The 22,388-nt window shown below is 38.2% G+C and overlaps 1 protein-coding gene across 4 annotated transcripts in view; it reads right to left on the bottom strand.

Annotated features, from left to right (window-relative positions):
• Window positions 1–22,388, bottom strand: part of SLC39A10 (solute carrier family 39 member 10) — a 232,798-nt gene that overhangs the window by 154,288 nt on the left and 56,122 nt on the right. The gene's annotated exons all lie outside the window — the stretch shown is intronic.

Below are 22,388 nucleotides of genomic sequence, written 5' to 3'. Positions count from 1 at the left end.
TTTATATAGACCCTCAAATCATGTGTCATTTTCAGTGAGTTACTATGCAGAACTAACTTAATACTCAGTTTGTGATGAAGCATACAAAACTGAAAGCATTTCCTGTCATTTTTAATTTAAGAAATACAAAGCCCAGGGGGAATTTTAGATATTCAGTTATCTTTCTCCACAATTCCAGTAATCTGGAACAGGTCTATTTTTCTTTCTCATTAGGTATCTAGGTGTCATAGCAATACTAATTTCTCCTCCAAATAACCATCTGCAAAATCCTGTTAGTTATTTGTTCAGACAAGATGACACTAAAAAGCACACCCTTCTTCATTACAGTTCCAGCAGCAGTAAATTGTCACTCTAATATGAACAAAAAACTTCAGGCAGGAGATTTTCAGACATTCTGTGTTGGCTTAACGTCACTTTCCACTGATTTTTCAGGAAACAGAACTCTTCTAAATGAAAATCTTCAGTGAGATTGAGGAATACAAAATTATGATGTCGAAAAATAAGGGGATTAAAACAGTCTTTTGTAAATTGCAAGCCTGTTGCTTGTATACTACAACTCAGTGATTGATTTTAATACTGTCTGCAGCCAGTAACACGCTTAAGAATATTCATAATATTCAATATTGTTTAGGGGATTTCAGTGGGAAAAGGAACTGGCAGAGGGAAAGGTTAAAACCTTTACTGAATTTGCTCCCAAAACCAAATTTTTTCTTAGTACTGCTGAAAAGACAAAGATGTTATGGTTTGCTAGAGGTATTCTGACCTGTTTGTCTGTAGGACTTGGCAAATATTGTTGTAAGGGGAATGAACTGATGAAGTTCCTTTTCCCAGCCACACATGAGAAAGGCTCAAACCAAGGACTATCCTCCATGAGTCAGGTTTACCCCAGCAGAACCTTCTCTCAGTAATATTTTAATGTGAAAAGACAATTTTTTTAGGATTGTCCCAAGTGAATAATTGTCAATACAATGTCAAATAACCACATGCACCAGAGTGATCCTACAAGGTAAAAAGTGTGAGTTCCTCCTTTTGCTGCAGAGCCTTTTGCTTTGCATTAAACCCCTCACAGAACACTAGTTTGCTATCAGGAAAGGCAAGGAAAGACTGAATGGCACCAGCTTAGTCTTTTGCTCAACTGAGCTTGAAGGTGGATCTGAAAAAACACTACCAGCACCAAATGCATTTAACCCAAGACTCATTCAACTTGAAATAAGTCAAGTCACTGCACAGAGTCTAGTTCCAAACAAATTTAAAAAAAAATAATCAAGCCTCAGAGTTTTTCATGTTAGCAGTGAGTTGCAATGTGTGTGTTAGCAGGCTTTTGGAAGTGTTTCTTGGAAATAAAATTTGAATAATCTATGTGGTTTAATTTAAATAATTTATGCATAAAGCACTGCAGAGTTATAATTGTAATTATAGTGTTCAGCTCAGTAGCAATGAGGTACATTTGAAGTTGGATTCTGATTGTGCTCTATATCTTATGCTCCAAATTTCATTTTGTTTTGAACAAATCCTTTGGAGCACAAGAAGATGGCTCAGAGCTTCACAAGAATTCCTGAGTGAAGTTTTAGAGAGTTTCCTTGCTAGACAATTTTTTTTTATTATTATTCCAAGTCTGAAATCCAATCTTGCATGCTTCTGTGTCATAGTGATAAAGTAAAGGTGGCTGAAAAGTGCCCCTGGTCAGAGAGGAAGGACTTTTCTACTTTTCTCATGAAGGAGCAGCTGTTCCTATCAATAATTTCCTGAAGCAATAGGCCTGGAGTGTAAACAATATTTTATATGGATGGCAGTGGAACAGATTACATTATTTCTGAATTTTTCCACTTCACTGTGGAGAATGGATTAACCTTGTGTGACAAATTCAAATCTTAGTTCCTTGAAATGAATGAAAGGGTTAAAGTATTGTAAAGAGGAAAAAATTTCTACAGAATATGTAGTCAGAAGATTGTCATTAACTGGGTTCAGAGAGAGAGAACACTGTGGCATTAGGAGAACTTCAGAGACAGCATATTGAAGCCTGAACAGACAAAAGGTTTGTTCCTACCACTCATATTAATACTGTTTTTTTTCCCTCAAACTTGTAACACATGCCCAGAGACAGATATGAGGAAATTCCTGAATACAGATATTCAAGATGCTGGACAAGTATGAGGGGAATGGACAACTGATACTTGTGTGCTTTTCCTAATTAAAGATGCACTGCCAGCACTGGAGATCAGAGAGGGAATTATTGTTACAATCTAGTGGGACATACCTGGTGCTTGCAGTAAGAACTAGATGAATAAGTAATGCTCACCTTCAAACACTAACAACGAACATCAAAGGTCTCCAGATTTCAAGTCCCTGCAGCAGTAATCCCAGAGGACAAGCAGCAGGCAAGGGAGCACACCTGTGGATTCCACTGCTCCTGAGCAGGTCTTGCAAGAAGAACCCATCTTCAGCCAGGCTCCAGGCAGAAACAGTGGGCTCCAAATATTGAATAAACAACTGTCAGATTTTCAAGGGTGAATGTTCAATGGACCCTTCAATCTCAGGAAGAGGTAAAAGTTTGTACCTCTATTTCTTTTCACAGAGAATACGTTAGTCCATACCATCCTGCTGCTTGAAAAGCAGCTCTGGGAGGCAATGACATGATCACTGGTTGACCTCTGGGCCAGTTCTGTATTTAGCTCTTTCTACTTTGCCCAGTGTTAGGTGTGATGATGGATGATCACACTCATCCCTTACCCATGCACACCTATGTGTGCAAGGTCACTATGTCTTTCCAAAATAGGGATTAATGACTAGTCTGTAAGACCTTGTAAAGATTTCATGTGAAAGAGGCAAACAAAATCACCAAAGGAAAAAGCTAATGAGAAAGAAAGCAACTACATTTATTTCAGTAGCCTTCCTACAAGCTTATTTGAAAGTGTTAGAAGCAGTTAAACCAGAGAGCTCCACAACCTTAATGTTTCAGCTGAAGAATTAGAGGTTCACAGATCTTTCCAGACAGGAAAGCAAGGTAAGTGCAAGTTCCTTCTACACTGCCATCACAACATGCTTCCACATGCATTAATAAAGCTGTCATTATTCCAGCTAACCCCTAAGTTTCTAATCAGAAAGTAAAACCCCCTCCTGATTTTATCTTCTCTTCAACACCTACACATCACTGCAATTTTGTTTTACAACTGGAAGACAATCCACTTTCTGCATTAAATGAGTTCTTGCAACATTAAGTCTGAATCTAAGCTGGTAGGACCTTTCTTCTCCTTTATTTTGAGCGACAGCATTTTCCTGGGTTGATGTAGAAAAGACATTTTAGGTGTCTGGAAGAGACCAAAGCCCCCCAGAGCCTCGACCACCAATCAAAATCCTGAGAAAATGCTGAGCTCAAAAGCCTTAAGGGTCACATCAACATGTCTTTAATATACCTCCAGGGATGGTGACTCCACCACTTCCCAGGCAGCCTGCTCTCCCAGGGGACAGCCTGAGGCCATTTCTTATCCTGTCACTCGTTGCTCTGGAGAAGAGACCGACACCTGTCTTGCTACAGCCTCCTGTTGGGTTGGTGTAGAGAGTACTAGGGTCTTCCCTGAGACTCCTTTCTTCCAGGATAAACTCCCTCAGCCACTTCTCCTAAGAGGAGTGCTCCAACCCTTACACCAGCTTCATTTCCCTCTTTTGGACACACTCCAGTACCTCAATATCTTTCTTGTAGTGAGTGGCCTAAAAACACACAGTAATTTCAAGTGTGACCTTGTGATCACTGCTCTAGTACTGCTGGCCACATTCTCTGTGTAAAGCCAGGATGCTGCTGGCTTTCTTGGCTACCTGGGCGCACTGCAGGCTCATAGTCAGACCCACAGCTCCAGGAAGTCATGTTTAAGGAGAAAATGTCTGCTAAGTGTGGCCTGTTATTCCAAAATTCAAGTATTGCAAAGATCCAGATAGTGAAACTGATAGACTCTTATTCTTAGAATTGAATAAATTGAAATTGATAGATACTGTGCTCTTGATCTAAGAAGCTTTATCAAAGCAGTCATTTGGATAAACAAGCAATCAGCAAGGTGTTAAAAAAGGGATTAAGCAGGTGAAACCTTCAGAAGGTTTGCTTTGCTTCCTTAGTGGTCAAAATGAGAGCTGCCATAAGCTTTGCAGCTTCAAGCTTCTCTCAAGTCACTATGAATACACGCCCACCCACCCGGTATTAACCGGCCATTTCAAAAAACATAGCTCAATTTATAGATCAATTTTGATTAGGACTGCACTTACATTTTCAGCTTTGCTAAAGAAACCTAGCACCAGTCTGCAAACACTAGAACACTTGTCTGTATTTCTCAGTGTCACACTGACTGCCAGAGGGAAAAAAATATAAAAAAATACTGCTACTTCAAACCCTGCAGTCCTTAGTCTGGAGTTCCAACTCATTTGCATTGTGTTTTTCTAGCAAAAGTTCAAGATGAAGAGATAGTAAATATCAGATTAGTGGGGAAAAATTTTGATTTTTTTCTAGATGCCACTGTTTAAATAGCAAAATTGTACTATTACCCAGCATAGAAACAGTTAAGGTTTTTAAGGTTTTGAATCTGAAGTGGAAGTAGAACAAAATAAGTTAAAAAATTGAGAGCAATTATGTAAGATTTTGTACCACTTTAACTGAGTTGCTATTTAAGCTTACTTGAATTTTAAATCTGCCTTAAAATCAGTGTCTGGCAGGTCCAAATCATTATCCCTGATTAAAAAAAGCAAAATATTCCCTTTCAAGACAGACACATGGATGGATGGTTTGGAAAAAATTCTGCCACATAAAAAAATTACCAAATCCCCAGTAACATGACATGAAGTCTGAGACAACCTGGCTACCTTCCCTGCAGAAAGTCCAGGAACATACTGGTCCACAGGAGAGCTTGCATGCAGAATAAACCTCTAGAACAAGATATGTGATGATAAACAATACTATTCCAAACTGGTTTTTTTCACCACTCTGAAAACAACATTGCTGTTTCAGCCTGTGATGGTGCAAGGATTCAGCTGTGACAATGTCCCTGCCAGTCCAAGCAGCCAAGGCCATTCAGCAATTTTACCAGGCTTCTGTGAAAGTGTCTGAAACAATATTCATGCTGCAATAAAAAAAAAAAAAAAAAAACAACAAATCTACCACCAGAAAACACACCCAAATCCCCCAGTTTAACTGGCTTCAGTAGACCATGAATGAGTCAAAACAGGGCACAAATACACTGACAAATTGAAATGTAAAGCTAAGAAAAAGAATATAAAGGAGAGGGAGCACGTGTACAGATTCATGCTGGCACATGTAGGCAGACTGTTGGAAGCTCAGCTCACTCATGGCAATATTTCTATCCACCTGACCTGCTGTATTACACACACCCAGGCTGGGACAGGCGGGACATGACTAAAAAATATGTTCAAGAACCTGACAACTGTGAACAGGCTATCAATAGAAGGGCTCAGATTACCTGTAGCATGGCTCTCAGAACAAGGCCCTTGTTTTTAATAGCACATTCACTCTGTTCATCCCACAGCAGGCAGCTGGCTCTTAGAACTGATGGCTGAGGTGGCATCCATTGATGCCAATTTTCCAATTACTTCCCAAACTTTCCTGTTTAACAAGTGAGCTGCACAATGGCAGTTTATTTACCTGCTGGCAAACCCTTTCTTTGAAAGGTCACTGCTCTTAATTATAGTGGCATCTGTGCACTGCTTTGCTTTTAAGCCTGTCAAGGTTTCCATTAGAAACCCATTTCTGGATGTTTATTCTGCAATACCCTTCCAAGTCCACTGTGGGTTGCAGCATGACTTGTAAGGTCTCAGCAAGTATTTTTCCTAAGTAATCATGATTCTCTTGTTCCATCCCAAATAACTCAGGACTGACTCTACTGCTGCTTTGTGGGAAGCTTATACCTGCCTTTTTTTTTTTTTAAGGAAACAAACATTTTAGAGGTAGGAAAACTCTTAACAGAAAGGACACTCCTACAAGAAAGTACAATAATTTTACAAGTAATATTGGTCTGTACAGCCAAACCCCAGGGCTCCATCATTTGCCAGCTTAAATTCTTTGTATCTGTTGGAATGAATTGTTCTGCCTTGGCTCACCATCATTGCCAAATAGGCAAGATAGGTGGAGAAGAAAATAAAAAGTCAATATCAAATAGCATTCTCTTTTTCCTGAAGTCAGGAGACAGTACTGCTGTTGAAGAGAGGGTACACTAAACCATGTAGATTATCTGCTTTGTATTTCATATTTTGTGTAACATTGCAGACAAGAGAATGGAAGGCAGCCTCTATATGTTCTCTTATCTGAAGCAGGAGGAAAAAGTACCCAAAGAGGAAAAATACCAAAGCTATTCACTTCTGTTCCATCATGGTAACATACACACAAAGACTGGACCAGACTGTCTCAGGGACAGTGATCAAATGGTTCCAGAAGGAGAAACCCAGCAGAGAAACAACACCAGCAGTAATAAGCAAGCAGACCCTGGAAAGAGACTGATGTGTGCAGTGCTACCTGTAGCTGAGAAACAAGTGACACATGAAACATAATCACTTTTTTTTTGGTGGGAACACAAACCAAGTTTCAAGGCTCACATGACACACTGCAATCTTGCAGGACAAGAAGCAGTGAGACCAAAAGTCCAGCTCATTGCCATTTACACATCAGGTTCATAAACCCTTATTCAATTCTTAACATAACGAGCTGAGGTTGTTGAACTACCTGAGGTGCCAGCCTCTGATGTACACCAAACCTCCCAAGGTAATGCAAAACCAAACAATAAGTCCATGGAAGAAATTAGTGCTTTGGAATGAGTTCAGTTTCTGCTTTGGCATTAGGATGGCACCTGCTGTGAGAGGAGATCCTTGCAAAAGGAGTTCCTGCAGCCAGAGTAATTGCTATGCACGTGTACACAGCAGAAGGGAAGGGAAGGGAAGAGAATAAAGTGTTTGTCTTAGCATTGATGGTTACACCTGGGGCACCCTGCTTTCCTTCCACAACCTTGCATTGCTTCTGAAATGCAGAAGGATTTTTTTATTTTCTAACCTGCTTCTAGTCATGCACTTTCAAATCCCTAATGATTCTCCATTTTGATCACAGATAAAGGCAGCAAAAGGGAGCAGGTTGTGAAAGCCACTGTGTATTCCTTAACACAGCTACACAAAACCTTTTGTGTTTGCTGTGGCCCTGTTTGAAAGAGTTATCCACCAGCTGGGAACAGAAATATTCTGTCTTCAAAGTTTCTATCCTCTCCTGTATTCCTTTTCTATGATCATCTGAACAACAGAACCTTGCTTTTGATCCCAAATGGGTTATTCAATAAATCATTCCCATTCAAGTAAGTGAAACTACAACAGCAGATTTAGAATAACAATGACAAATAGATAGAATTTCTAGTCTTTGACTGCCAAAGTTGTTCAACTCTAACACTTCTTCCAACATAGGAAGTGGTCATTGTCTTCTGATGTGTAAACCAAGTTAAACTTCAGTTTTGTCCAGACCCCATAAACTTCATAACTTGAGAAGTGACTTAATAATTAATATAAATATAAATTAAGCAGAAATCTAATTACTTCTTGGCCAGGTATTAGTTCCCCTTGGGCATTAGGAATCTATTTTTCTTGTTTGATGTCTGAATGCCTAAGTAGGAAAGAAACACAATCCTTTTTGTTTTAATGAAAATCCTCCAAACTCCAAAAACCCTACAGAAAAAATCATCTCTATGCATAGCTGCACACCACGAAGCATTACCATGAGTCTGAATGCCCTTCACGATGCCTGTTTAAATGGATTGTTTATTTCCTCTGCATTCATGCAGTAACTAACACATTACAATCATTTAGTGACCATGGATTTGTACATAAGTGAACCAGTTTCACACAACCACAAATATTTAGCCATGTAAAGAACACAGAAAGTTTTTATAGTTCTGATATAAAAAACTTGCACAAATATGTGGCTGCAGTAAGGGAGACATGGTCTTCCAGGCCTAAGCTGCAACTGCTTTTTCACTCTCAGTAGAGCACCAAAAATTAACAAAAGTATTTTTGCCATGATAAAAATACCACAGAGACTATTTATTACACAAATTATGTTTTTTTTTTTTGAAATAGAGACTATCCTCTCATCAAAAGTGACACTGAAATTAACAAATAATAAAGAGTTTTTGATTTCCTCATTTTAGATTTGCAACCCAGAAGGAAAACTATCTTCCCTTGAACTGAATTTATCCCTGCCAATCCCCTGCAAAACTAAATTTCACGTCAAGAGTGAGATGGGAGATTAATACCAAATCTGAAATCTGGCTTGGAAAAGTGGCCAAAAATAAAAAAATGTAAAATACCCTAAAGAACCGATACTCTGCAATAAATTTGTTTTACTCTTAAGTTTAAGGCCCTGCAATGCAGGATTTCCAAGTGTGATAGGATAATGAAAAAGTTATATGACAGCCACTACCATACTTTTTACTACTTTAGATAAAAAACACTCTTTTTTTCCCCTAGGACTGCCTGAGATACAAGGTGCTTGTCTTTAATTTGATGCCACCATCATCAAGCTTTCAATAGTCTTGACAGGCTCAGGGCTCTCTCTTTGCCCCATACCTCTCCAGAAATTACTGTAGCACCATAAACTATAAATCACCTTTAAAGGTGACCCCCAAAAGCAACAAACGGACTTTTTCCGTTTTGTTACTGATTAAGAGGTAAAGACAGAAATCAGAGATTCAGAGTTGGATAGTCTGGTTAATAATTGGTAATTTTTTGTGTTTGTTTATTTTGGCTGTTAAATTTACTTGCCACTAACTTTATCTTCCCTAATTTTCCCATGTAACTCCCACATGCTTTTCCCCTTTCTATGCCAAATTCAATACCATTAAAATGGCAAGTGAGTTGCAGCAAATGTCGGATGTCCAGGCACAATTAGGGATATATTGGCAAGCATGAGACACAAATCAAATCAGATCCTCATCCCTTTCCCCTCTTCTTTGCATTTTAGGGTTAAAACAGGAACTAATCACCACTGAGAAAAATTGCTCACTATTTTCTTCAGTCTAGGTATCTCTAGATGAGACCAGGGACACCTCACACTGACACAATGAGGTGATTGTTGTCAGCTGTCCACGAGCAGGATTATACACTTCAGGCTCTCAGTGACTGAAATTCAGGGCTTGCTGCATTCAGGGGGACTGACACCAATCAGGTGTCAGAGGAAAAAGGGTTCTGAACTGCAGTGACTGAGATGTCTTCCACCTCTGTCTGGAAGAAGGAAGAATGAACAAAGACCATCTCAAGACCTCTGGCTGCTGGAGACAATGGATTGCAATTTGCACATCCATAGGCCAACCACTCACTGGCACCACAGCCTTCAAACCTGGCTCTGATAGATGAACTCAAAAGCTGCAGTGAAGAGTAGGAGCAGAGGGAACTCTCCAGGTCCCCAGCAGGACAGAAGGCACCCTTACTTTCTTCAGATGGCACATCCTATTATGTCTCTATTTGACCTCAATTATCAGAAATCTCTGGGATTGTTATAAATGTCTCTGTGATTTTCCCCTACTTACAATCTATACTTGCATGTTTCTGGTATTGTACATACTTCAGCATCAATATATTTTTGAAAGTCATCTGAATGACAACCAGTGGTTAAAAATAACACTTAACCTTTGTGTCAGGGGCAATATTTCATTTTAACAATTCAGAATTATAATAAATCAATTCATTAACCCAGAGTATTTTTCCTGGTTTAAGTATTCAATTTTTTTACAAGCATTATGTACAAAACAGATAGTATGATTATTTCTTTGAGAAATGTGACAACAGCCAACTTCTTAATAAAGCTAAGAAACACCAGGTGAATACATTTAGAAGCGAGCAGTGTCTGTTCTGCATGCACTTTTTCTTCTACTTAAGCAATTATTATTTCATTAATTCACAAATTTCTTAGTAAGGAAGAAAGTGATTACAATGCTTTATCACTGACCAGAGTATACCAAAAGTTTTTACGTGGTAAAGAACTTAATACTTTGCTGGTAATTAAGACAAATTTGTTAGTCTACGTACATATGTTCAATACTCTGTTTACATATCACAGTAGCAGATGATACCCTGAGTGCTATTTTTCTGATATTATCACACATCATTCTAATGCCAGACTTAACTGTAACATCAACATACTTGTACCAACTCATGTTATAAAAGAGATGCTGAAGATTCCAGAACGCAAACCAGAAAAACAAGGTAAGATCTTAATTATTTTATCTTATAGTTAAATCAAAGAAATTACTATATCTTGAAAATGAAAGTTTCAGGTTACCTTTCACTACAGCTTGCAGACCAGTGCTATTTTAAACACAATTTTTTCCATATGCTTTGCAATATCAATACTGTGAGGAACTGACTGCAGTTTTTCTATTGACTTCAAAGGTGAATCAAGTTCCATAACTACTTGCAATGGGGGTATCTTGAATCCTTCAGTATGGGGACATTAACATGTACAACACAGAAATATTATAAAAATTAGAGCAATTTTAGAGTTGTTACAATTCTAGGAATTGGAGCAAGTGTGATCTCCAACGTTACCTCTGTCATTGTGTTTCCAAAAAACCCTTAAAAAAAGTAACAGCATCAGATAGTCCCTCACTCAGGCCTTGTAGGAATTGCACCAACACTGAAGCCTTCCCTACTTTTTCCTTTAAAGAAATTGCATTTCACCATCACCATTTTGGGTGCATTTGTAACAAGTAAACTGAGTCTTGGAAGTATTTGAAGAGCCTTGCTGTCCCCTGGAGCTATATTTACATCATGCTTACTATCAGTTATACTTTCCAGAGAAAAAGAAAAAAAGACCACAGGGCACTCACCAGCTGCCGCAGGCCCGTGCAGGTGCCACCAGAGCTCTCCCTTCTTTTTGCTGGGCTCCTGTCACTGGAGATGCTTCAACCAGCTGGGACAGTGACCCAGGCCACCAGACAGCTCCCTCTGAAAAGGCTGTTCCCCCTCAGTCTACCATCTTGCTGCCTTTTCCATACCATTTCTTGAAGACTTTTCCCCGCCTAAACCTCAGCGCCCCTTTCCGTCCAGGCCCCTCACACACTCGCCCTCACGTGAGGGGGCGCCCAGGGACTGCACACGTTCCTCAGAACCAGCTCCCTGCTGCTCCAGGGGCTCCCCAATATAGAGGCACGGTTTGTGGTGGCTGGGAGTGGGGCTGGGCTGAGCCTCATCCCTAATGAGCTACAGCTGTGCAGGACAGGTGAATGCTATTGAAGGTAACGAGCCATGGAGTGCTGAGGGGCACTGACCAACCACCACAGGGAACAGAGCGCACACAGGTGCGGTGCATGGGCGATGGAGGGTGTGAAAGGTTCTACTGAAGAACAATAAACTGCTGATGCTTGAAGCCTTCTTTGCTGTTAATTGTACCTCCAGTGTCACCCCAAAAATCACACAGAAGGGTTACCCATCCCCTGCTTGCTGTTGGTTTAATGCTGCCCCCCCAAAATGCTGCCCTGCTTGCTTGGACTGCCTGGCTGAGGGACTGGCACCTCAGGCTAGAAGGGACTTCATTTTGGCAGGGTCCCTGAGCTGCACATGCTGAGGGCTGTTTGTGATGTTGATAAGTGACCTTCTCATGGCTGGAGAAGATACAGTGAGAGAAAAAGACTAAAACCCACATCAGACATTAATTGTGTTTGCCCAAGATGTGCTGTCATTCCCTGGCAGGTCTCCCCACACCTCACAAATCTGGGCTGATTTCAAGGATCTGGCAGAGGCAGAAATCTAAAGAAGTACAGGGTTCCCACAAGCATCATCAGAGTTGGAGCATTTTTTTCACCTTTTGGCTAGAGCAGCATGTTCACAATATAAACCAGGAATAGCATGTTGAGTGACAGTCCCTTGGACAGCGAGGCTGTGTGCAGGGAAAGAGGCAGAGCAGCATCGCTGTCGCTGTGGGAGGTCTTCGGGACAAAGCCCCCTTCTTCACCTCAAACCAGAGTTAGTAATTTAACAGGAGAAATAACTTGTTCACTTATTCAGAATTTTAAAAAAGCACTTTTCATCTTGAAAATAAAGCCTTCGGCGGTTGGTGTATTTGCATGGAAAGCTACTGTCATGGAAGGGCGATGCCTAGAGCATGGAAGCAAGGATGCTGCTGTCTCTCTGGGTGTTTGGCAGCTTTCTGGAAGGAGATTCAAAATGTCTGTGAGACAGACACTCTGTCAAATCTATTTTAACAGGGAGAGGGCCAAAACCTACAGTTCATTTACTGGGTGCCCTTGGCAAAAAATATTTACCTTCAAGATTTAGAGTAAGCACCGAGAGTCTGGTTCGTAAGGCCTAAATATTTTGCTGACTCATAGTATATATAATGAAAGCTTAATAAAATGGAATATATCTAGTTCATGAAGTCTCTTGATACTGTGCTGTAATTTAGTCCACCAACAGCCTTTATTTAAAGTTGGATTCCATGAGCCTGTTATAATGAGCTAAAAAGTGCACAGATAAGCAGTTATTTCTGAAAATGCGGCTCCCTATCGATATATATTTTGCACAGCCTGTATATCTTAATTGAATTGAAATGAGCATGGGACCCTAGGGTTTTTTAGGTCTAGTGAGGCATTAAATACTCCAAAAGCACAATAAAAATGAAAAAACCCTCTATTTCTCCAAACTATTGAATCTTATTGCTCCAGCTGTGGGCAAAACACAAAAAAGCATTGCTTGAAGCTCTTCATGGTCTATATCTGTAGCCTTCATGCCTTCATACCTTCCTAATCTTACTTATCTTCTGCCCTTTTGATTCATCCATCCTTCTAAGTATTTCTATCTCTTCTTCAAGTTGCCTTACATGTGCTCATTTTTTTCCTTCTTTTCTTTTTAAAGCATCTCATTCCAGGAATACTCCTGCATGGCTTAGAAAAAACCCACAGTTTTGGCAATAGTGACAAACCATTGTGCCCTCTGTTCAGATGGGGTTCTATTTTACTTGTTTCTAAGGAAGCTGTCTTTGTTGGAGTTGAATTAAGATCATGTAGACACATCCTGTAAAATTTTTGAATAATCTGGATTATGTACATTACTGCATATGTCAGCATGAAAATGAAGTCACTCCTCTGTGTATTAAATACACAACAGGTTGAAGCTGATGTGAGGAATGATCTAACTCAAAGTAAACAGCAAGATAAAAAATCGTTTTCCAAAGTTAATATTTTAAGAGCTTAATAATTATTAATTCTAAAATATGTTCTTATTTATTATCATGCTTCCTGCCTACCATATACCAGAGCAATCCTGAATGCTCTAAACAAGGCACTGATGAACCCATTTTTGAATTAAATTTGGAAACACCAAAGGATAAGACACTTAGAAGAACGATCTGAGGTATTGTATGCTTACCCTAATTGAGCTGACTCTCTGAATATTTTTGCTTGGGAATCACTCTTGGATGATACAATTTACATTGTCACAGAGGGAGTATTATTGATCACCTTCCACCACCATGACTGTTACAGTGTCAATCAAAAACAAGCAGCTTGCTAACATTCAGACTCCAGCTGTACAAATGTTCTCTTTTTGGGGCTCATTAGTTTGCTCCTGCTGGCATCTTTTCAGCCAGAAAAAAAAGCCCTCATGTTTTCATTCAGTACAAACAAAACGGTATGAAAATATTTTGCATAAACTTGAATTCTAATTAGCTAAAGATGGTCTTTCTTAAAAAATAATCAAAAGAACTAATTCAGACATTAGAACTACAAGTGACACTGTTTTTACTCTGTTTTTTGATATCTGAAACAAAGTTCACTGGTAGTGGGTAAAAATGGCAAGACTAGGCAATAGACTTGAAATCAAAGACTGAATTATTTCATTATGACAGAAGGAGTTGTTGCTCACAAATTAAGTTACGTTAATTCAAATGCCAAGCAGAATACTTTGATGCATTGTAGTGTAGAACTGGACAAAGAAAAGAATGTCTACAACATTATGTTATAAATTGCTAAATTAATTTCATCTGTAAGGAGAAGAATATTTATTTAATTTATCTCATCCAGTTGGCAGTGTGACTGAAGAATAACTCAAATTCAGTGGCACCAGCTGCACAGATGATGGTACTGTAGCAGAGATGGTGAGAAAAGGTGATCCAAGAGTGATAATTTCATCAGAAGAGCTCAACCCCAGTCTGTCTTCAAGAGAAGGCAAAGTACAATCTGTGGATTCAACTGCTCCTAAAAGTTATCATAACCTTTGTAACATCTGTGAGTTTAAGCTATGGTTGATTTTTCATGTACTTAGACATAACTGGAACACACAGACTAAAACAGTGATGACGTGAGATGTTGATCTGCTGGTATAAATCAGGAGAAACTATATAATAACAAAGGAACAAACAAAGTTATAATTAAGCGATGAATCAGTTAATAGGTGTTTATATAGCTCAGTAATATGGGCTTGATTCAACATCATATTGAAGTAAATTTAAATATATCTGAATAACATTATTCAATTTTGGATTAAGCTCCTTTTCGATATATTTTAATATTGCTTTAAGAATCTTTTGTACTTCTTGAATTTGAGGTTTTGAGAAGTGTGTTTTTTCCTGATCTTTCTTAAAGTAAAATATTATCTTATCTTTTCCACCCAAGGACTCAGTGTGTGACAGCTTAAGCACATGAACAGCCACCTTTAAGTTAATGAGATGATCTGTGTGCTAAAGCTCTACATTTTTGTAAATTATCACTTGAAATAAAAATTCAGATATCACCATGAATGACTAGAAATTAATTCCAATATTCATCGCAGTTGATACAATTCGAAATAGTTGTTCAAAGACACTAAAATATCTCATCAACATATCCTGCTGAAGCTGAAATTTCTTTCTTTGATTGTCTCAGCTTCATTTCAGTTAGGGACATGCAAGAAAGCCAAGACTCGCTATATTTCTTGCAATCAAAGAAGCTTTATTTCACACCCTATTTACATATTTGATCTCTGAAGTAAAACATTAGAGACTATTTTATATAGTCTTATTTTGCTATAAGGGCAACCAGTACAGTTTATCAGAATATGAATAAGTGCAAATGGAAAAGAAGCAGGATTGACTGCACAAAATCTTTGCTCATGGTTGCCAAACAAACAGGCATGTGAGGAATAAAGCAGACAATAACCATTTAAGGAAATCCTGAACACACTAAAATATATCTATAATCTGAATGCTTTTCTCTGTCTTGTCTGTTTTTAAACAGTCTCTTAGAAAAAAAAATTCCAGGTCTTTGTGTTAGAAATGGCATTTTCAAATGAGTAAATATGAGATAAATGTGTGAATTCAAACCAAAGTATGAGGGATTTAGTCTCTGTTGTGTCAACAGGATTGGAATGAATCAACCTGTAAAGCCTGATGGGAGCACCAGGCTCTCCCCAGAAATGCGTACTTACCTTAAAACATTTTCTTACATTCATGTCCAATGTGTTGTTTCTTTTTTGTCACCAGCAGCAAAAACCTTTCATGCACTTTCTATCTCCTGGTGGATTTATATTGTGTTCTTCTCACATAGTTTTATATTTCATATTTCAAATTTTGTTTATGTAGTTGTGAATCTCAGGCAAAGTCTTATTGTCCAGTATACATGCAGAAGTTAACATTTTTTTGGACTAATTTTCAGAGACTCAGAGTATCACAGAGCCTCAATGACGTAAAACACATTAGTCAGGCTAAGAAAGTTACAAGATTTGTGCCTAACCTGAGACATAAATTTAGTGTGAGAGAGCATTATGCCTTGTGCAATAGATTATTGGGGAAAGTCTTGCTGAGAGGATGGTGCCTTCTGTGGGATCTCACACCTTAAATCTCCTTTTCAAGCAGAAGTTCACACTGATATGTCTCAGAATCTAATCATGGTACCAAGACTCCTTTTGCTCTTTGAGTGTATTTTTACTCTAAACCAATGCTAATAACAAAGGAAGTGGCAAAAGAAATATGAAAAGTATTGTATTGTTTAAGGCACAAAACAGAGATCTTATGTTTAGTCTCATTATGTAAACTATCAGCAAGTATCCTCTGACTTTTGTAATTGTAGTTCAGAAATAGTTTGGGTGCTCTTAATATTTATAATCTGCAGTGTTTTGTATTTCTTACAAAACTTTTAATTGTTTGATCTGCATCTATAATCAGTGACAGAAAACCAAATAACATCTGATTTTGGTGGAAGTGTTTTACAGCTCTTCCTACAGCATGAATCAAATTACAAGATAACCAGTTCAGCTTGATGTTGGAGCTGGAATCCTTTCACTGCACCTAAGATATTAGATCTTACTTTAATATTTAAAAAATGCTAAGTAAGGCACATAATTATAATTAAAAAATAAAATACACGAAGCATAGGAAGAACAAGAGAACAGAAAAATTAGGGGAATGAACAAGAGGGAGAGTCAAAGTTAAGGCAAAGCATCTTACTGGTGTGTTTTGCCAAAGGCCAGAAAAAGTTTCCATGCAAAGTTGTTTTCCTGTTATTCAGAGTTGTGGCTGAAGTCAAACCAGCATGACAGCTGTGCAAACTCCACTTGAAAACCTGGTAAAACCTGGTATTTCACACATTCCCTTGGCATTTGAGCTCCATGAGGTTCCTCTTACACCAAGCAATTTTCTCTAGAATGATAGAATTCTCATAAAGGTCAATTCTTATCTTTTTAAGTATCATTAGACCAGACCTAAAACCTCTAAGTTAGAGCTGACAAAGTTAGCAAAACTAAAATGCCATTTGCTTCTCTCTTTCTTTACCACATCTCGAGAAAATGTGAAGAGAGTTAATATGTGCTAGAAGGATCCTGATTACGTTTGTGAAAAATTCTTCTCTTCCTTTCCCCCAAAATGTCTTTACTCCCAGAAGTGTGAAGAATAACAGAAAGCAAAAAGAACCTAAGTGCATTCTTATATTCCAACTATTTTACTAGGTGCCATCATTTTATTAGTCTCTCAATTTATGGAAAGAAGCACAGGAATTCATAGCTTTTAATGGCATTTTAATCCCGTGTTTTAAAGCATCACTCTGTAGCTTGCTGTCTGTGTTTTCCATGACACTGAAGTCTGTTCTTGCTTGTAGTTAATTTTCAGCTTGGCTGACTGACTTTTGATGTTCCTGCTGAAAGTGTCTGTGGTGCTGCATCCTTCTGGGAAATCGACTATAGTGACTGTTTATTTCATCTCTATTATCACACCTCTCTGCATATATTATCTTATGGATATCTGCAGCACTTCTGTTCCAGTTTGCTGAACTGCTTATCCTGGAAAAGTCAAAGTCACTGGGAGAAAGTACTTATTCAGACAATGCATGTTAATTCAACAAGGAGAGTCTCTGATTAACACAGCAGGACTGAGTTCTTGTGAGTACTCCGCATTCTGAAGCTGAGTGCTGATTAAATCAGGAACAAAGCCTCTGTTGCCTTCCTAAACAGGACCTGGGCTGTCAGCCTGCAGCTGCCATCCAGCTGAACTTGCCAGACTTTGGCAAGAGATAGACCTGGCTAAAGAAAGTTTCTCAAGCCTCTGCAAGAGTAATTTCCTTTCCATCTGCCATTGTGGAACATGGTTTGATTGACTCAGCCAGCAAATTTTGTCAGTTCCTGGAAAAATGATGCCTTTGTAGTATCACTTGACCTAGTTCTTCTCATGCCATTAGCAGCACAGTTTTCAGGAGCTTTTAGTCCAGCTCCTTCCCTCAAAGGTGCCACCATGCTATAATTTTAGTGCTGCTAGTTGTCCAGTGCAGAAGGAAAAAATCCAGCATAGTTATGTATTGTCCTATAGTTACGTATTGGCTGTGATGCTAATCTGAGACTCTAGGTTGAGTAACAAAATTCCCAGCATCATAGGATATCCAGTTTGGACAGAAGTGTGACTTCTCCAGAAATAACATCAGTTCCTTCCTACAGCTTTGATTTTGCTTTGCCTGCACACCCAAAGACCATGAAGTGGCTGTATCAGCTGTTCAGTCAGTCCTCTCATCTGAAAAGATCAGCACAATGGGAAACACGGTTTGCTCAGAAGGCCTGATCCCGTCTGAGCAAACAGGAAATTTAGCATTAACTGATACCTGAGCCGCTAAATTAAAAGAAAAAGCAAATCCACTGAAATCCTCCTTTTATTCCATCTATTTTTAATTTTCAAACTTTCCTTTGATCAGGATGAGGAGGACTAAAATACACACATTTTTAAAATACAGTAAGTGAGAACTGACTGGAGAACTCTTTCTAACTACATCAGTGGATAAACACCAGGGAAATGGAATTGGTGCATTAGCCAAAGACTGACTATACAGAAGCAAACGGCCATGAATACATTTAGGAATATATTAAAATAATGATTCTAATCTTCAGATGTGAGAACAGCTTTCTAAAGCTTTGTAATAAACCTAAGATATTAAGCTTGATTAGTTTATGATCACGTTTAAGCATAATTGCTGAGACTGACTAGATATTTTAGGGAGCCCCTTCCAGAACTGAATCCTCTATTGACATCTCTCTATGCTGAGGTCCCTGACAAAACATAATTTCCAAGTAATAAAAATTACATAGGAAATAACATATGAAATCTAAGTGTTTAACTGTGTGCTGTTCTCCTTTCCAAACCCAAATATGCGGATTCTAACCATATATCTCTGTTCACAATTAACTATCTACTCTAGTACCAGAAATCAAGGCTAATTCTAGGCCTTCATGGCACCAGACAACTTCTGTCTTACACAATGGCTAACATGAGCTTTACACCCTGTACAAAGATATCTCCAAAATACCTTGCAACTAAATTGGAGATACCAAAACTGTATAATTTGGGATTATAATCTCTGTGTTTCTGCAACAGAGATGTAGCAGCCTTTGAGTTTAACACATTAAGGGTAGATTCCTGGGAGGAACAGCTCTGTGTGTATTCCTATAACTAGAAATTCCAACACTTACAGGAAGATTCAGCACTAAAAGATACATTACATTTTTTTGTTAGGAATGTTAAAGATTTTTCAAAATTCATTTTTCCCCATCTTTCTAGTATACTTGACACTAAGTTAGTTGAGGGTTAAGTACTCACTCTTACTGGAGCCAATAGCTAACATGTTTGGAAGTCCAGTTAATTTCTTAAGCTATATTAGCTTAATGAAGCATGTATAGGCTCCCATAGTCTTTTGCACTTATATGACAACTTGTCATTAATATTAATTAATGACACATCAGTGCACATTTGAAGTGAATGATGAAAATGATCAACTAACCGTGAAAATGCATTAAAACAACACTCAAGCAAGGCATCAGAAAGGCAGAACCTAGATAAACATGCACCAGGTTTTTGCTGTGGTAAGTTGAACAATAATTGTTTTTACATTGTAGGAGGCCCCAAACGGATTTGACTGCTTCTGCTTTCCCAGCTTGCTGCTGTTTCTTCCCTTTTTTAAAGATATTTCCTCAGTGATGTATAGAATGGAAGACAGAAGCGAGTAATGGTGCCAGAAATATGGGAAATGCAGATGATACCAGAAAAAATCAGAAAAAAAATTTTCTACATCTGTCCATAGATCAGAAGTTTAGAGACCAGGTTAGGGTGTTTTCAGCCATTCACTCCTTCCTCAAACTGATGATAAAGGACTGGGAGAACAGATTTGACAATATTTAGTCAGGTGCTCAGTGTGAGCCAGAAAGCATAACAGTATTTTAGGAAGAAAAATTCCTGTTCCTCCTCTGCCTTCTCTTTATATAATTTGTTGTGCCTGTTCTTGTACTGCTGCTTTGAATTGTGTTCATGGAAAAAATAATAGATACTGTAATGGCACTTTGTACTTCAGTCAAACTTTTCAGACAAGGATCTCAAAGCACCATTTAAAGTTGCTTATTCCAGGCGTATTTCCAGGCAGATGTGTCTACATGTGGACCAAAGCAACTTCTGCATGGTTCTGTGTGTCCAAGGAATATCAGGGGTTTTATAACCACAGGGTGGTTATAAAATGAATTGTGGGTTGAGAGAATTTGTTGCTAAGAGAGAATTTGTAAGAGGTAAGTTTTGTATGTCAGCATTTAAGGGGGAAATGGGCTTAAAATGGGAATGAATATGCACATTTTGACTTCACAGCCCTGCAGAAAACAATGGGAAGAAGCTACTGACAGCAGTAGTTCTTCAGCTGGATAAATGGTCCCAAACCTGGAAAGCTCTGTAATGCCTTTTAATTGGGTTGCACAATGGCTCTACATGAAATAAAATTAAAAAGTAGCCAAACCTTAAGGGGGAAAACACAGATACTTTGAACTCAGTAACAAAATTCTCAGGATTTCATTTTGAAAAGAATCCCAATTGTTGGAAGAAAGAGGGTAGACTTAGGAAAAGAAAAATTCCTTATACTAAAATTCAGCAGATTGCAAAATATTTGATAAATAAAACATTGAAAATGCTATTCCACGAGCTGATAATATTTTCTTCAACAAAGCTTTTGTGAAAATATTGCTATGTGTTGGATGAAATAATAGGCCTTTTAAAGCTTTTAAATTTTTCTACACTTCTGTTACAAAAGACACAAAAATCAATTCTTTCCAGTAGTTCACAGAATAATTTCACTTTACTAAACTAGAAATGTGCCTTTTCACTTGGCTGTGTCCATTTAAGACATTCTAATAAAGTATGTTTGACTATGAAAATTTCTACCACATTATTTCAATAATCAAATGATCTCACACTTTTTTGGGTAAAATTAATCTCATTCTAACAATGTGTCTTAGCTAGGAGAGAGCTGGGGTTTTCTTGCAATACTACCATAAAGCACAAATTTATTTTTATTTAATGCAATAAGGATGCAAAGGCTGAGACAGGAACCTTGCTTCTGTAGAAGTAATTCTTTTCTTATGCACTGCAAATGAAGAATTTTGTGATCTGCTTTTGGTGATTGGAAATTCAAAAGTAAACCTCTCAAAGCACTTAATTTTAAATCAAATATGATTAAGCACCTCAAATGTTTACTATATGACTGGCAATTTGACTTCACCTAAAAGAAAATTGAAGGAACATGAAGAGTTAAGAAGAAAGGTTGGACAAATGACTTAGGAGTAATCCTGACCAAAGCAAATTCTCTTCAACCTGCTGATTTGATGGGGCTGGGATTTCACCTTGAAGTGAAACTAAAAGTGCAAAGATTCTCCTAAGTGTTTGTGCTGTCTGGCAACACAGAACCCCTAGTAGCAGGAGCACACATTAAAACATCAAAGCCTTTATTTGCTCTGTGCCAGTTCAAGGTACATTGTGCAGTTCTAAATACTTCAGCATAACTTTCCTCTCCTAATGTGAGAGTTGTTTTCTCCTGTAAAAAACTAGTAGCCATCTTTCTAAAGATAGTGTCACGCTTTCCTAAATTGCTTGTTCTCACAATAAAATAGGCATTTTCTTAGCACAAAGGAAATGGCTAATTAAAATTTAAGTAACATAATGAATATCTTGGATGTTTTTAAAAGAAGAAGTACTTGAGGAGTAACAGCTTTTCCTTACAGTTTTTAGTTTTTCTCCTTTACAATCAAGAAACAGCACTTAGGTAAACTCAGTTTAAAAAAAAGTTCTATATTTCATATATAGATGAAAAAAAAAAGTGGTGACAGACAGTAAAAGAAAGAAATGGAAGTATAAACAGCAATAAAACTTACAGGGCAATTTACTACAGTGTGAGGCCTGATTTCTACATGGTTGGGTCCTCAGTTTTTATGCTCACCCACGCTGAACGACATGGAGAGCAGAAGAGTGTGCCTAAATCCTGGTGGTTTCACTGGGATGTTCACAACTGAAAAGCTGGCAGGTGCCACCAGGACTAAGGAAGGACTAAATTAATGGTTTTGACCATGTGTTATTTCACATATATTGGTGTTCCCTGGAGGACAGCAAACTATTTTCTCAGACCAGAGAACTGAGGAATGAGAGGAGACTTTTACCTCTACATACAGTTGTTCTGAGACTTCACAATTACAGCAGTGTAGTATAAATTCAACAATGTTTTATTATAGACAGTTATTTTTAAATATATTGCCAAACCAGCAACATATATGAATGCACTAAACTTATGGGAGAAAAGTAAAAAATAGTTAAAAAGACCCTTACCACCACAGGAAAATAAATTCCTCCTCTTGTACTTCTAAGTCATGGCCATATTTACCCTAGCTAAAGCAATTTCTTATCACCATTTAGTTAATTCTTATAGCAGATCTCCCAAATATACCTGTTAATTTATCTGAATATGAGGTTCACATGCCATGGACCAACAGAGGCAAGCCTGGCCAGGTCTCTGATGCTGCCTTACGTGTCTCATCCTCCATGTGGAAAGTCCATTACTGTGCCTTCAAAAGTAATTTCTAAATACAAATGCAGTGGCGAGCAGATTCTTGTCTCC

Source organism: Melospiza georgiana, chromosome 7 (assembly GCF_028018845.1).
Source record: "Melospiza georgiana isolate bMelGeo1 chromosome 7, bMelGeo1.pri, whole genome shotgun sequence".
In the NCBI taxonomy this organism is placed as follows: Eukaryota; Metazoa; Chordata; class Aves; order Passeriformes; family Passerellidae; genus Melospiza; species Melospiza georgiana.
This window is presented reverse-complemented; position numbering and strand designations above follow the sequence as displayed.